The sequence below is a fragment of the Mesoplodon bidens genome, assembly GCF_964165515.1.
Source record: "Mesoplodon bidens genome assembly, chromosome: 3".
Lineage (NCBI taxonomy): Eukaryota > Metazoa > Chordata > Mammalia > Artiodactyla > Ziphiidae > Mesoplodon > Mesoplodon bidens.
In genome coordinates this window covers 102,320,955-102,338,512 of record NC_138178.1, presented here as the reverse complement: position 1 = coordinate 102,338,512, position 17,558 = coordinate 102,320,955, and the positions used below count along the sequence as shown (strand labels likewise).

Here is a 17,558-nt window from a genome sequence, read left to right as displayed (position 1 = left end):
GCAAGGAAGTTATCCTGTCAAAATTGGATAAGGCTCCATTCTAGTATATGTATTTTGGAGATTCATCATGCTTATAACGTTTTGAAGTCTTCATGAATTTGTTTAATTTGGTGTAACCCATTACTTGCTTTATTTAAATGTGGCACTTAAAAAATTGAGCTGACATTTTCCCCCTTTCCTATTAACTTCAAATGGATTATTCCTAGAAAAACATGTTGGTAAATTTGGAGATAGTTTATATAGTTGGTTTATGTCAGTGATTAGTAGCTGATAAATTCTTAGAAATGGTAGTGCATATTATTGTAATAAATGAAGTAGGCTGCAAGGTTGGCCTCTGTATGTGAGGAGGTAAGAATTTATTATATGGTTTGAAAAGAATGTAACTTTTTGATAGTGATTGAGGGAAGTCTCTGAGGGAAATTTTAAGACAAAAAATCATCTATTGAGTAGAAGAGACTTTGTTTGTATCCTTATAAATAGTTCATATCCTAAAATAAATGAGACAAATTTGAAGTTCAGATTTCACTGTATTCTTAATTTATAAAGTCCTGAATTCAGCAAAAGTTACTTAAAAAGTTGGATTTCATTCCATTTTAATTAACTAGTTAATTAATTAATTTCATTCCATTTTGAGGGTCAGTGACCTGAATTATGAGGTAAGTCTTCCTGATATGGAAAGTCTGAGACACAGAAAGCCTAGTTAATTATTACCTCAAAGTTGGTTACAAATGCAGGAACCACACACCTTTAGAAACAACAGTACATTTTATTCACCACACATTTTCATCTCTTTTCCCTCTCTGCTAAGAAAGATGGATGATTGTAGAATGAGCAAACCATAAGCACCTAGAAGGAAATAATAATTAAAATAATCAGGAAAACAACATCTTCTGTTAAAGATATTTTGGATGGTGTTCTTAATTAATGGTTTTTGTTTATGTAAATAATTTGCCCAGGCAATTGTTCAGCCATTCAGTTCACTTTGCTTTTGTGAAATAGGACAAAGAAAACTTCTCTTTTGTTATTGAACCCCCTGAAAGCCTGTTCCTCCATGTTCAGACAACCTCAAATCCTTGGTTCTTTCGTAAAGGAAGTCCAATTACAGTTGTACTTCACTTTGTGGAATAGATGACTTTCTGAAGGCTGTAAATGTAGCTCCCTTAAATTGCATTCTATTTCTTTTGTGCATCCCTAGAGTCATCTTTATTTTATTTTTTTATAAATTTATTTATTTTATTTATTTATTTTTGGCTGAGTTGTATATTTGTTGCTGCACACAGGCTTTCTCTAGTTGAGAGCGAGGGCTACTCTTTTGTTGTGGTGTGCGGGCTTTTCATTGCGGTGGCTCCTCTTGTTGCGGATCATGGGTTCTAGGTGTGTGGGCTTCAGTAGTTGTGGCACTCGGGCTCAGTAGTTATGGCTCACAGGCTTAGTTGCTCCATGGCATGTGGAATCTTCCTGGACCAGGGCTCGAACCCATGTCCCTTGCATTGGCAGGCGGATTCTTAACCACTGCACCACTAGACACAGACTCTTTTTAAAGAGTCATCTTTAAAAAGTAGGTAGCTAATGGTGAAAATAAAATGCAGAATCAAACCAAAATTTGTAATTATATATTTTAAATGTGTCAAATGGCAAAATTCTGAAATAAAATATGGTCCTAAAACCTGTCAGTTGACACTGGATTTGCAGCAAAGGGAGTTAAGTCCTGACTAATGCCTTTTACATTTAACATGTATCTTAACTCTATTTGAATAAATACTAGTCATTAAATTCCTAATTCTTATTTTTGTACTTTCTGACTTACTACTTAATATCCAACTAAGGTTATAAGTTTCTTTCTTTACAATCCTTACAGTAGAAACATGTATTATTCTTCGGAAAAGAGTGAAAAGATCATACCTGCAAGGCTGGACTTATTTCATACAGAAATCCTTCCTTTTACTCAGTAACTACCAGTGGAGGAAAATTTTTAGTGTTAATCCCAAAACAAGTTCATGACCTCTGTTGCATCCTTATAAGTTGCTCCAATTCTGAAATACAAACCAGATTTATACTTCCTTTGAGAAATCAGTTCTAATGAAAAGTTCAATTTTCTTAAGACAATCTTATTTCTTAAATAAGACTAATCTGTCATGTAGTGAGTTATTTTCATGATAATCATGGACTTTATTGTAACAGTTCCCTAACCAAAATGATGAAATTTTCTAGAAAACCATCTTGCTCATATCTTATTCAGATAGGTTGTGTTGGGACTTGGTTCACTATGACTTCTGATTTATGTTTTATGGATAGGTATTTCAGTCCCAAAGACTTTCCTTAGGGCAGCCTTCATCTCCTTGTTCCTGAGGCTATAAATTAGAGGATTGCAGAGGGGTGTTATTACAGAATAAAATAAGGCCACAATTTTTTGCACTTCCACTGGGCGTCCTGATCCAGGACTAACATACATCACCATACAGAGCCAAAAAACAGAATTACTACAGTCAGATGAGAAGCACAAGTGGAGAAAGCTTTGCGTTTGCTCACTGCTGAGGGCATCTTTAGCAAAGCCAGAATCACCAGAGCATAGGAGCAAAGGATGAAGAGAAAGGTGCCAAACATGAAAATAACATTGAAAGTAGAGTAAATGAATTGTGTGGTGGTGTCTTCACAACAGGACAGCATCATCAACGGGACAGGATCACACATAAAATGGTCAGTGATATTTGGGCCACAAAAGGGCAACTGTGAAATGAGAACAACTGGGGTTAGGAAGAGCACGAACCCACAGGACCACCCAAAGATGACGAGGCCAGCGTACAGCTGTTTAGTCATGATGTGTGGGTAATGCAGAGGATGGCAGATGGCAAGGTACCTGTCAAAGGCCATGATGCAAAGGTAGAAGCCCTCGTCACACCCTAAAGAGAAGAAGAAGTAGAACTGTGCAAAACAACTCACAAAGGAGATGGACTTGCTTGTGGACAGGAAGTTGGCCAACATGTTAGGGACGGTCGTGGTGACATAACATATTTCCAGGAGAGAGAAATTCCCCAAGAGGATGTACATGGGAGTGTGAAGGCGCTGATCCCACCACACAGCACAGACAATGGCTGTGTTCCCCATCAGGGTCAGGGTATAGGCTACTGAGAAGAGCCCGAAGTAGAGGAGCTGCATTTCTGGGTGTGAGGGAAAGCCCATGAGGATAAAGTGGCTAACGGACTGGGTGGTTTCTCTGCTGGACACATTCATTAGTCTGGAAGACATGGAGATGACAGTGGTTACTGCACTTTAATGGAGTATGCTGATTCGTCCTGAAAAAATCTAATTTCATTACCATTTTGGGGGAATAAAGTAATAAACAATGATTTTTGTATTAAAGCAATGAAGCTGTGATCATCACAACCTGCTCCCCAAAAGTATGATTTCATTTTGATAACATGCAAATAATAATATAAATAAAAACATGATTTGGGGCAATCATTAAAGTAGGTCAGGATACTGAATTACACATAAGAAGTACAGAATTTGTAATTCTGAATATGTCACTTAACCTCTAATTGTGTTTTCTCATCTGTTTACCATATAAAGTGTAGTACATACAAATCAGTGCATGGGAAATTCCTTTCTAAAGCATTATGTAAAACTAATTTATTGTAATTAGTAATATTGATAATAATAGCAAGTGAAATAGTACTTGCATTAAGACATTTCAAAAGAGACATTCTGTCTCAGTGAGATACAAAGAAAGGGTACAGGGAATATTCCTTTTTGTGTTTGTTTATGTTATTGTAAAGTAATGACTAAAAAGGGCCTTTCTGGTACCAGCAAAGGTGACATATTATGTAACTATACTAAACACATTTGGTATATAAGAAATGCTTTTTCTCTATCCAGCCTGTTGGATTCAGCTCCAGCAAGAGAAGAGTCCTACCCTTTGGCACCTAAAATTCTCTGGTTGAAAATTTTGATATACTCTCTTGTGAATATGAGGACTAGATATGCCACTTGGGCCAGCCGCCCTTAAGGAGAGCAACTGCTCTGAGTGACTGCACTATTGAATGTGACTAGACTTGGCCCATTTTGCTGCAAAAAAAGTTGTGAAGTAGAGAAAAGTTTTTGATTTGTGTGCGTGGCATTTCAATATTATTTTCATAGCTGCTTTCTATGTCTGGTCTCTTTTTCTCTTTTTTACACATACCTCTGAGATATTTTTATACCCATTCTAGGCATCTTCTATTGAGACAACCTTGAGACATGGAATATCTTGCTTAATCACTCCTGCTCTCCCCTCCTCCTAGTTTGTTGTTACTGAATCAAAACTTTTATATGTCTTGTTTTATTAGAAGCCTACTCTTGGCTATCACATTTGGTGTCTAAAGTGGAAGGACTGCTGTTTATGTATTCTCATTGCTCATGGGGCTGTGTAGATTTTATCAGATCTGAATACAACCTGGTTGTTCAATCTATTTGTTTCTCATGACAATCACATTATATGAGATGGTGGGCCCACCCATGTGTGTGTGTATGTGTGTGTGCGTGTGTGTGTTTTGTCCTGGAAGACAGGGATTCTCCCTTAATCTATTGCAATTGTGTAGTAAGACATTTTAAAAGAAGATTATTTAAGATTTTTATCCTGAATAATTGTATGGGTTTTCTCAGCTGAGGTTTTTGTACAGTATCTGAGAAAGAATAAATGTCATCTTGTCTAGAAACTCAAGCTATGAAGCTAGTGAATCTTAACCAGTCACTGAATCTTGGCCAGTCACTAGGAATGAGGGTATCTTTTACTTAAGAACATATAACTTGTACTTCAGTACATATAGTGAGTTCAGAATATTCAAAAACAAAGAGAGAAAAAGCATAATATTAATATGAGGCAATTGATATGAATAAGTTTAAAAAATACCTTAACTTAAGAGACATCCACGAATCCTTCTGCTGCTTTTATTGAAGAAAAACCTTACTTAGCTACCACATATCTTAGTGGTAGCTTCATAAGTCATTTGACTGAATTTTTAAAGCTCGTTTTATTTTTGTCTTTTATACTGTGGTGTGTGTCCTGATACCGTGGTATCCTATTCTATGCTATCTTAATTAGTAATTTTTACTGACAATGGTACCCTAACAGTGGTATGTCAAATCAGCATCAATACTCACCCTGTTTGGGTCTCCTGTTACAGTATTTCTTGGGAATACTAACTGTATAAAGTCATAATCCGAAGAAGATCCTGTAAATGCAAGAAACAGAAAACATACAGGACATACTGAATGAGTTAAACAGAGCAATATATGGGTTGGAGAGCTATGATATCAGAGTGGAATAAGAGCTTTTTCATATTTTTTCTACTGAACAAGTAACAAAATTCATTATAATATTGATAATAAATCCACTTCCAGTAATTTATCATTATACATTTTCACATAAAATCCCCAGCCCTCTTTGTAAACAATACTCATTAACATTTTAAAGGGATAAGAAAATTAGATAGGTGGTCCAGTGGTAAAGAATCCGCCTTACAATGCAGGCGATGCGGGTTCAATCCCTGGTCAGGGAACTAAGATCCCACATGCTGTGGGGCAACTAAGCCCGCGTGCCACAACTACTGAGCTTGTGTGCCTCAACTAGAGAGCCTGCGTGCTGCAAACTACAGAGCCCATGTGCCCTGGAGCCTGTGTGCCACAACTAGAGAAAACCTGCACACCACTACTAGAGAGAAGCCCGCACGCTGCAATGACAGATCATGCATGCCTCAACGAAAGATCCTGCATGCTGCAACTAAGACCTGATGCAGCAAAAAATAAATAAAAAATAAAAAAATAATTAAAAAGTTAAGGCAAAGAAAATTAGATAATTTCCCAAAACTCAGGAAAATAAGAGAAAAATTAATACTTAAAAATTTTCTGTCTGAATTTTATTGTAATGAGATATTTACAATATCAGAACAAGAAGAAAACAGTTGCCAGTAAATCCATGTGTCCAGAAAAATCAGCATTTGAAATAGGGCATGCAAAATTTTAACTTACTGCTTGGATGTGTGTCGAAAAGAAAAGCCAGAGGGGGGAAATAAAATATTCCCACAGCATGTGAGGGACTTCTGAAGAATTGGACGATCCAGTTTGTAACCTGCCATGAGTGGCAAAGAGTGAATAAAAGATTTTTTTCTCCCCAGCTTCAAAGCTCATATTTATGGTCAAGATGAAAGCCCAGATGAAGGTGTTGTCTATATTTATTACCTTGCATCATGGCCTTTTGAGATTTGGGGCCCACTCTCCTGATATTTTAAAAGTATTTGTTCAACAGATGAGATTGTTTTTGAATCTTACTTATTTACTATTAAATCCCAAGCCCTGCTATTCCTTGAGGAATAGCGCACTTGCAGAATAGATTCTTATCTTCTCTTGAGCTTACACTAACCAGGTATTGCAAAATGTTCCTAGGGAATAATTAGATAATAATAGAATTTGTTGTAATAGTTACAATAAGAACATGTGCCATTAGAGTCCCTGTTTATATTTTAAAGAAAGAGAAAAAAAATTCTTTCCCCCCTAATATTCTCACGTTTTTTGTTTAGAGACATTTCAGTTGCGATTTTATGATAGCCATTGGAAAATTACATTTTAAGTAAAGACTGGTATAGGGTTATTCAACAAATGTTAAAGTGCTTAACAGACAGTAAGGATAGAGCATGTTTTAAAAAACAGAAAAAAAAATCCTGCCTACCTGGAACAATTCAATTTAGGTGGGGAGCAACAGAAAATAAACAAAATCAGTGTGAATAACTGAATTATAATATTTTTTCCATTGGAGAAAAATGAAACATGGGAGTGGGATGGATTGGAAATGAGGCAGGACTTTAAAATGTAATTTTAAATAAGGTCTTTAAAAAAGCCTAACAGAGACCTTAACATTTGAGCAGAAGCTTGAAAAAGTGAGGGAACAAACCAAGAGGATATTGAGATTTCAGACAGAAGGAACAGCTAATGCTAGGAAGAAGAGTAGGAGTATGTTTGGCATATCAGAGGAAGAGCAGGGAGGGCAGTGTGCTGGAGTAGGGTAAACTGGCACCCAGCCCTATTATCTCTATTTCTTCTTTATATAGCATCTATACTTCACTGTACTCTTTAAAAAACTTTTTTCCCAGCTTTACTGAGATATAATTGACATACAACAATGTATGAGTTTAAGGTGTACAATGTATTAATTTGATACACTTATATATTGCAAAATGATTACCTCAATAGCATTAGCTAACACCTCCATCACCTCACATAATTACTGTTCTTCTTTTGTGGTGAGAACATTGAAGATCTGCTCTGTTAGCAGCTTTAAGTATATAGTACAGTACTGTTGACCATAATCACTATGATGTGCATTAGATCCCTGAGTTCAGCTTTTTAAGATTTTACATACAAGTGATATCATACAATATTTGTCTTTTTCTATCTGACATTCACTTAGCATAATACCCTCAAGTTCCATCTGTGTTGTCACAAATGGCAAGACTTCTTTCTTTCTCATGGCTGAATAATATTCCATCATGTATGTATATCACATCTTCTTTATCCATTCATCTGTAGATGGACACTTAAGTTGTTTCCATATCTTGACAATTGTCAATATTGCTACAATGAACATGGGGTGCAGATATCTCTTGGAGATAGTGATTTAATTTTCTTTGAATATATACCCAGAAGTGGGATTGCTGGATTGTATGATAGTTCTATTTTTAATTTTTTGAGGAACCTCCGTACTATTTTCCATTGTGGCTGTACCAGTTTGCATTCCACTAACAGTGCACAAGGATCCCTTTTCTCCATATCCTCGCCAACACTTGTTATCCGTTTTCTTTTTGATTATAACTATCCTAAGAGGTGTGAGATGATATCTCTTGTGGTTTTGATTTGCATTTCCCTGATGATTAGTGATGTTGAGCACCTTTTCATGTATCTGTTGGCCATTTGTATATCTTTTTTTTGAAATACGTCTATAAAGATCTATTTTAAAAATTGAGTTATAATGGTTTGTTTTTGCTTGAGTTGTATGAGTTTCTTATATATTTTAGATATTAACCCCTTATTAGATATATGGTTTGCAAATATTTTCTTCCATCCCATTGGCTGCCTTTTCATTTTGTTAATTGTTTCCTCACTGTACAGAAGCTTTTAATTTGATATAGTCTCTCACTTGTTTATTTTTGCTTTTGTTGCCTGTACTTTTTGTGTCAGATCCAAAAAATCATTGGCAAGACCAATGCCAAGGAATTTATTTCCCATGTTATCTTCTATGAGTTTTATGGTTTCAGGTTTTATATATAAGTCTTTAATCTACTTCGAGTTGATTTTTATGCATGGTATAATAAAAGAGTCCAATTCATTCTTTTGCATGTGGGTATTCAGTTTTCCCAACACCATTTATTGAAGAGACTATCTTTTCCCCATTATGTATTCTTGGCACCCTCGTCATAGGTTAGATGACATTATATGATAATATGCACACATCCCACCAGGATCCTGGGGAGGCAGAACTGCTTCCACACTGTGCCTGGGCAGAGCAGGAGCCAAATGAAAGGCTGTTAATTAATAACACTTTGTGACATCAGCACAGCATTAGGTGGTTGGTGCCCTTTCCTGAGAAGTCTGAGTTTCAGCTTCACAGGGCCTAATCTCTAAGCCTTTAAGTTTTTAATAATTCCAACTTTTCCTCTTTGTTGCCTGAGAACTAAGAGTGGTATCTGGCTCACGCAATTTCTACCTGTTTCCTTTTTTTTCTGGTTTGTGTGAATTTTAGCTCTTTATTACCTTAGTTATCTCTTCTTTAAATTCTTCATTAAATTCTCTATGATAAAATAACCTGAGGGCTTTATATCTGTTGACTGGACATTTCTGATACAGAAATTGGTACCAGTAGTAGTCCCAGAAAACAGATCCTCAACTATGATAGTTTGGGACAAGTTTGGTTGTGTTTTGTGGTTTGAACACAATGCTTACCAACTTTCCATTGGAATTGGGGTTCTAGTAGTCCATAGTCTTTAAAGACTCAATAATAACTCAATTTCTTTCCAATAAATTGTGCTGGGGCAACTAGATATTTACATGCAAAAGAATGAAGTTAGACCTTTACCTCACATCAAATACAAAAGTTAACTCAAAATGCATGAAACCTAAATGTAAATGCTACTACTATAAAACTCTTAGAAAAATCCATAAATGTAAATCTCTGTGACCTTGAATTAGGCAGTAGTTTCTTTTTTTTTTTTTTTTTTTTTGCGGTTCACGGGCCTCTCACTGTTGTGGCCTCTCCCGTTGCAGAGCACAGGCTCCGGACGCGCAGGCTCAGCAGCCATGGCTCACGGGCCCAGCCACTCCGTGGCATGTGGGATCTTCCAGGACCGGGGCATGAACCCGTGTCCCCTGCATCGACAGGCAGACTCTCAACCACTGCACCACCAGGGAAGCCCAGGCAGTAGTTTCTTAAACACCAAAATCATGAGGAAAAAGAAAAAATATAGATAAATTGGACTTAGTCAAAATGAAAAATGTTTATGCTTCAGAGGATATCATCAAGAAAGTGAAAACACAACTCATAAGTAGAAAATATTTGCAAATAATATATCTAACATATCTGATAAGTACCTTATATCCAGAATATATAAAGAAATTTATAACTCAACAAAAAGATAACCCAATTTAAAAATGGTCAAAGGATTTAAATAGACAATTATCCAATGAAGATATGTAAATAGTCAGTAAGCACATGAAAAATGCTTCATTAGTCACTGGGGAAATGCAAATCAAAATCATAAGGAGATACCAACTCACATCCACCAGGTTGGCAAAAGAAAGAAAGAAAGGAAGAAACAAAAAAAGAAGGAAGGAAGAAGGAAAGAGAAAGAAAGAAAGAAAGAGAGAGAGGAAGAAAGAAAGAAAGAAAGAAAGAAAGAAAGAAAGAAAGAAAGAAAGAAAGAAGGAAGAAAGAAAAAGAAGGAAGGAAGAAAGGAAGAAAGAAAGAAAAAGAAAGAAGGAAGGAAGAAAGGAAGGAAGAAAGGAACAAAGGAAGAAAGGAAGAAAGGAAGGAAGAAAAAGAAAACCAAGTATTGGTGAGTATGTAGAGATATTGGACCCTCATACATTGCTGGTGAGATTGTAAAATGCCACAGTCAATTTGGAAAACAGTTTGTCAGTTTCTCAATCTGTTAAATATAGACTAAGCATATGACCCAGCAATTCCACTCCTAAGTATATGTCCAAGAGAATTGAAAAGACGTGTCCATACAAAAAAATGGTACATGAGTGTTCATAGCAACATTATTCATAACAGCTAAATAGTGTAAACAACCCAAATGCTAAGCAACCTGAATGGATGAACAAAATGTTATGGCATGTCCATACCATGGAATATCATTAGGCAATAAAAAGGAATGAAGTACTGATACATGGATGAACCTTAAAAATTTTATACAAAGTTAAGAAGGCAGTCAAAAAAGATAGAAAGTAGATTAGTGGTTGCCAGGGGCTAGGGGAAGAGGGGAGTGGAAAGTGACTACTAGTGGATGCAGTGTTTCATTCTGTGGCAATGAAAATATTCTAAAATTGATGTTGATGGTTGCATGACTCTGAATATACTAAAACCACTGAATTACACACTTCAAAAGGGTCAATTTTTAAATATGTGAATTATATTTTAATAAAGCTTTTATTAAAAAATAAAGAAAAAAGTCAAAACACTGTTAAAAGAATAAGTTGTCACTTGTTGATTGTAATTAAGTCCCTTGGTCAACCAGGTGGCTACTGAACTTGATTTTTATGTCAGTAATGATGATTGTGAGAACTGTGGCATGGGGTGGCTTTCTGTCAGTGTACTGGACCACTGACGGAACCAAAACACAAGGTCAGATCTTTAAACTCTCAGTTGAAATTATGGTCAGAGAAACAGAGAGCTTTTATGGCAGCCATAAAAGAATTTCTTATTTCTGATAGCCACAGTGCTGACCTTGCTGTAAATTAGATCCGCATTTAATTGTGTTAATTTCAGGATTACAAAGTAAGTCAAGTGCAAAGTTTTACCAATCTCTCACATGCAGGCTAAGACATTGATTGGCAGAAACACCACCAGTTTGGACTAAAATTAACAGAGGCAGTTCATGTTTAAAAGAGACCTCTGTGCCCCCAAACTTTTATGAGGAGGAAACAGGTTAAGAAACCTACTCGGGTGTAAACACAAATCATTTCTAAAGGGAAGGGAAAGGTATCTCAGAGGGTGGAGCCTGGAACCTAGACGACAGAGCCAAGAGCCATAAAGAATTATTCCTAGAGAGCGTAACTGAGCCTACATCAGTGAACATTCCTTTCCCCTGTGTTATTAGTCAGTTTAGGCTACCATACAAAATACCACGGACTGGGTGGCTTCAACAACAGAAACTTATTTTCTCGTAGTTCTGGAGCCTAGAAGCCCAAGATCAAGTGTTGGCAAGTTTGTCTTCTCCTGAGGCCTCTCTCCTTGGCTTGCAGGTGGCTGCCTTCTCACTGTGTCTTCACATGGCCTTTTCTCTGTGTGTGCCCATCCCCAGTCTCTTCCTCTTCTTATAACGGCACCAGTCCTTTTGGACTAGGGCCCCACCCTAACAACCTCATTTAATGTTATTTTCTTTCTTATGGGCCCTATCTCCAAATACAGTTAGGGGTTAGGGCTTCAAGATAAATTGGGTAGGGGGACATAATTCAGTCCTTGAAACCCTGGAAAACAGGGGGAATTATGCCATGACCCCAGTTGGATTTCAGAATTACTGTGGTCTAGTGAACTTCTTTGTGTCTTCTGACTCCCTTTTTTACATTTTTAAGCAATTACAAAGTTTCAGAAAACTTGGGAGTACAGCACAAAGGAATTTTTTTGCCCTAAACAATTTGAGAGTAGATTGTCAACCTGATGCCCCATCATCCCCAAATACTTTACTGTGCCTTTCTAAGGAATAAGAGTATTCTCTATATAACCCAACACAACCATCAAATCAAGAAATTAACATAAATATATCACTACCATTTAATCTTCAGAACTGCATTGCAGTTTTGCCAATTGTTCTAATTATTTTTTTGTAGCATAATAATCCAGTTCAGGATTATTCACTGCATTTAATTTAATGTTATTTGGGTTCTTTGGTAAGTAGATGCCTCTAATAGAGTTAGAAGTATAAGAGATTTATTGAGGGGACATCAGTGAGAATAAAGGGGAGAGGCAGCAAGAGCAGTCAGGGAAAGTTTTTAGACTGAGATTGGGTCTGAAACCTGTGAAAGGAGGAGGGAAGGAAGAGGTTTGGTAAACAGGAGCCTTAAACTATGAAATAGCCCCAAGAAAGTCTTAGCTACTCCAAGGGGAGATCTGACTCCAAGATTTCCTGCATTGGGCCTAGCACTTAACCTTTATGGTTGGCTGGGGACTGGCTGTGGGAAGAACATGGTCTTCAGTTAAATGCTGTGGTGGGTCACGCATATACTGTAGCTGGAGCCACTCAGCTAACTACTCTCCTCACAGCCCATCAGCCAATGTTTTCTTGAAGGGAGATCTGTATGTCATACCTCTATGGTCACTGTAGTTGTGTTTCTTTAGTTTTTTGTTTTTGTTTTTGTTTTCAGTAAGGACTAGTTCCCGGGTCTTCTCTTGACCTTGACATGTGTGAAAATTACAGGTTAGTTGTGTTGTACAGTTTTCTTCAATCTGAGGTTGTCTCATATCTTTTAGGATTAGATTCAGGTTAAGTATCTTGGATAGCAGTAGATACCACTAAAAGAATATTGCATTCCATGACACATGATTTCAATTCATCCCATTTGTAATAATGCTCACTTTGATTAAGGTAATGTCTGTCAGACTACTCTACTGTAAAGATAGTCTTTCCCCCTTTGTTATTAGTAAGCAGACCATGAGGAGATACTTTGAAACTTTGTAAACACCTCATCAAACTTTTGATTTATTCATTTATTTGTATATATCTATATGGACTCACGGTTCTCTAACTGAATAGTTACAAATCTGTCAATATCACTCATTTGATGCTTAACTTGTTCCTAATTTAACTGATGGGAGCCTATACAAGCTCCCTTTTGTGTCCTTTTGGTATGCACCTTTAAATCTTTTAAGTACTTTCTGACACAGAAAAGATATTCCAGGCTCATTTTGTAACTTTTGTATCCCAGTCCAGGAATCAGCAGTCTTGTCAAAGAGGCTGGTTCCTTTTAATGGAACATGGCAGTTAGTTATGCTCATTGCTGTTGGCATATCCCTGCTCCTAAGCCCACTCAGTAGACAGATTTATTTCTATATTTATCTATATATATTGTAAACCATGAGTTTACACTGATACTTTCAATTCCAGTTAAACACTGCAGGGTTCATTCTAGCTTTCACCCTTTCTAAAGTATTTGCTACTTCCTTTCCTTACAGTGAGAAACCTAATTTATTACACTTAATGTATTAGCTTTTAAAATAATCCCACTGTATGTCACCAGCTTCCCATTTCCATTCTCATGCTTTCCCTGTGCAGATGGACCTGTTGCCTGCTTGAGCATAGGCACCCCACATCAGGATATCCTATCCCCAGACCTGGGCACTCTTCTCACCCTTATCAGTTTCTAAAACTCCATGCTCAGTTGCCCCTTTCCTCACCACGCTTCTCAACCCACTTGTATTTTGACACTCCACTCTGGATTGCACAAGTTTATTCTGTGTCACAGACACCCATCTCTCTCTGTTCTGCCTAATGGCTTTATATTTGAATTATTCAGAAAGGGAAGAAAAAGAAAGAAGAAAAGAACTCCATCCTTTTGACAGAAGTGAATCTTGCAGTTATCCTGTCAGATTACTGCACACGGGAACTTCATGCCTCATTTTAAGTGACAAGATTCTGGACTAATGCCTGATGCCATAATGGGATGAGCCTTTGGGGAGAAGTTGAATATATTTTACATAATGAGAGGGTGGACTATATGGTCGATTGTGTTTCCAGTGATGGCCCAGAGAATATCTCTATCCTACATGCTCTTTTATAATGTCATCCTTGCATTTCCCATCAAGAGGTGGTATCTACTTCTCTTCTCCTTGAATATAAGCTGGTTTCGTGACCCATATTGATCAGTAGGATGTGACAAAAGTGATGCTGTTTAACTTCCAAGTTTGGGCCTTATGAGATCTGTAGCCTCCATCGTTGCCTCTTGGAACATGTAGAGCAGAATCAAGAAACTCCAGTTGACACAACTAGCTGAGTTTCCAGACAATAGCCAGCACCAACTAGCAGCAATTTGGGGGATCTTTCTTGGCTGTTCCGGGTGCAGCCATGCCTCCAGATGATTACAGCCTGTGCAAACACCATGTGGAGGAAAAAATTTCCCAGCTGAGTCCAGTAAAAGCACAGGTTTATGAGAGATAATAAATGGTTTTGGTTGCTCTAAAACACTAAGTTTTGGGGTAGTTAATTAGGTGGTCAAAATAACTAAAAGAGATTGGGATGCTGAAATTTGGAATAGGGACCTCTGAGTGGACTTGGATGATACTGGGAATCTTGAATCTCTGGCATTCAGCCTCCCTTCCTATGGGGTGAAACATGATCCCATGTCTGAGGATATTATCTTTTCTTCATATCCTATTAAGTAACAGACTTCTTTTTCTTTGAGAACCACCCTGCTCACTTCTCCTTGTTTTAAGTTTACCATGGTGAGGAGTCATTCTGTTTCTACCTTGCTGTACATTTCAACTGGTAATACAAGTTCAGTGTTCCTTTTTCAGGTATAGGAATTTAAAATCCTACTATCAACTGTTTATTCTCTGATTCCACCCAAAGTCACTAAATTCTGTCATGTTACCTGAAAAATAACAGGAGACAAAAAGGAGCTAAGATTGCTCTGACATGATTTTCAAACAAATATTTCAGATATTCTCTTTGAGGTCCAAGCAAACAGTATGTGGGTTTTGTAAAAGAATGATATGGTCTTGTACATACTTCTTTCTCTATAAGTGGATATAGATATAGGTATACAGATTCACTTTGCTGTACAGCAGAAAGTAACACAACATTGTAAGTCAACTATACTCCAATAAAAATTAATTTAAAAAGAAGCTCACATTATAATGGGCTTAAAAGTAAATTAAAAAATAATAAAAATTATGTTAGGTGTATAATGGAAGATGGCGGAGTAGAAGGAGGTGTGCTCACTCCCTCTTGTGAGAACACTGGTTCATCTGTACCATTTTTCTAGGTTCCACATATATGTGTTAATATACAATATTTGTTTTTCTCTTTCTGACTTACTTCACTCTGTAAGACAGTCTCTAGATCCTCCCACATCTCTACAAATGACCCAGTTTCATTCCTTTTCATGGCTGAGTAATATTCCATTGTATATATGTGCCACATCTTCTTTATCTATTCATCCGATGATGGACACTTAGGTTGTTTCCATCTCCTGGCTATTGTAAATAGAGCTGCAATGAACATTTTGGTACATGACTCTTTTTGAATTATGGTTTTCTCAGGGTATATGCCAAGTAGTGGGATTGCTGGGTCATATGGTAGTTCTATTTGTAGTTTTTTAAGGAACCTCCATACCGTTCTCCATAGTGGCTGTACCAATTCACATTCCCACCAGCAGTGCAAGAGTGTCCCCTTTTTTCCACACCCTCTCCAGCATTTATTGTTTCTAGATTTCTTGATGATGGCCATTCTGACTGGTGTGAGATGATATCTCATTGTAGTTTTGATTTGCATTTCTCTAATGAGTAAAGATGTTGAGCATCCTTTCATGTGTTTGTTGGCAGTCTGTATATCTTCTGTGGAGAAATGTCTATTTAGGTCTTCTGCCCATTTTTGGATTGGGTTGTTTGTTTTTTTATTATTGAGCTGCATGAGCTGCTTATAAATTTTGGAGATGAATCCTTTGTTAGTTGCTTCATTTGCAAATATTTTCTTCCATTCTGAGGGTTGTCTTTTGGTCTTGTTTATGGTTTCCTTTGCTGTGCAAAAGCTTTGAAGTTTCATTAGGTCCCATTTGTTTATTTTTGTTTTTATTTCCATTTCTCTAGGAGGTGGGTCAAAAAGGATCTTGCTGTGATTTATGTCATAGAGTGTTCTGCCTATGTTTTCCTCTAAGAGTTTGATAGTTTCTGGCCTTCCATTTAGGTCTTTAATCCATTTTGAGCTTATTTTTGTGTATGGTGCTAGGGATTGTTCTATTTTCATTCTTTTACATGTAGCTGTCCAGTTTTCCCGGCACCACTTATTGAAGAGGCTGTCCTTTCTCCACTGTACATTCCTGCCTCCTTTATCAAAGATAAGTTGACCATATGTGCGTGGGTTTATCTCTGGGCTTTCTATCCTGTTCCATTGATCTATCTTTCTGTTTTTGTGCCAGTACCATACGGTCTTGATCACTGTAGCTTTGTAATATAGTCTGAAGTCAGGGAGCCTGATTCCTCCAGCTCCATTTTTCATTCTCAAGATTGCTTTGGCTATTCGGGGTCTTTTGTGTTTCCATACAAATTGTGAAATTTTTTGTTCTAGTTCTGTGGAAAATGCCAGTGGTAGTTTGACAGGGATTTCATTGAATCTGTAGATTGCTTTGGGTAATAGAGTCATTTTCACAATGTTGATTCTTCCAATCCAAGAACATGGTATATCTCTCCATCTATTTGTATCATCTTTAATTTCTTTCATCAGTGTCTTATAATTTTCTGCATACAGGTCTTTTGCCTCTTTAGGTAGGTTTATTCCTAGATATTTTATTATTTTTGTTGCAATGGTAAATAGGAGTGTTTTCTTAATTTCACTCCTATACAAATCTGACAGTGAAATTAATGATAGGTGTATTTAAATACAAATTAGACACACCCAGAGAAAACAGGAACCTAGAATACAGAGCTAAGTAAATTATCAACAATGCAGGGCAGAGACAAAAGGAGATAGAAAGAATGAAAGACAGATTAAGAGACATTGAGAATTGAATGAAAAATTCTAACATATGCCTCATCAGAGTTTCAGAAGGAGAGGGTAGACAAAAATGTAACAGAAGCAATATTTGAAAAGATAATGTTGAAAAATTTCCAAAGCTAATGAGAGACACCAGTCTCCATACTGAAGAATCCCACCAAAATATTAATAAGATCATTTTTTTTAATGCACGTTAAAACACACCATAATGGAACTGCAGATCAGTAACGTTAGCCAAGCACATCCTGAAAGTATCTGAATAGAAAAGCAGAGCTTATTCCCAAGGGAAAGCTAGTTAGGGAATCAGCTGACTTCTTTAATAGCAAAAATATAAACGAATGTTTGGAGAGAAAATAATTATCAGCTCTGTGAAAATAAAATAAAAAGATCCTCAGAAAAGCAGAAACAAAGTTTGCTACTAACAGATAACCAGCTAAGGGAAATTTCAAAGTATAGCCTTGAAACAATAAGAAAGTGATCCTGGCTGGGAGGTTTGAGATGACAAAGAAAAAAAAAAGGCAAGTATGTGGTTAAAGCTAAATAAAATCTACTGTATTAACCAGCAAAACAACAAACAAACTTCTGAAGTTTAGAAAAAGAACTAAA

At 36.8% G+C, this 17,558-nt stretch overlaps 1 pseudogene across 1 annotated transcript; it reads right to left on the bottom strand.

The window, feature by feature from the left end:
* Positions 1 to 2,278: 2,278 nt before the first annotated feature.
* Positions 2,279 to 3,246, bottom strand: LOC308614052 (olfactory receptor 11G2-like; annotated as a pseudogene). Its single transcript has one exon. The product of its transcript is annotated as an olfactory receptor 11G2-like (transcript).
* Between the last annotated feature and the right edge of the window lie 14,312 nt (positions 3,247 to 17,558).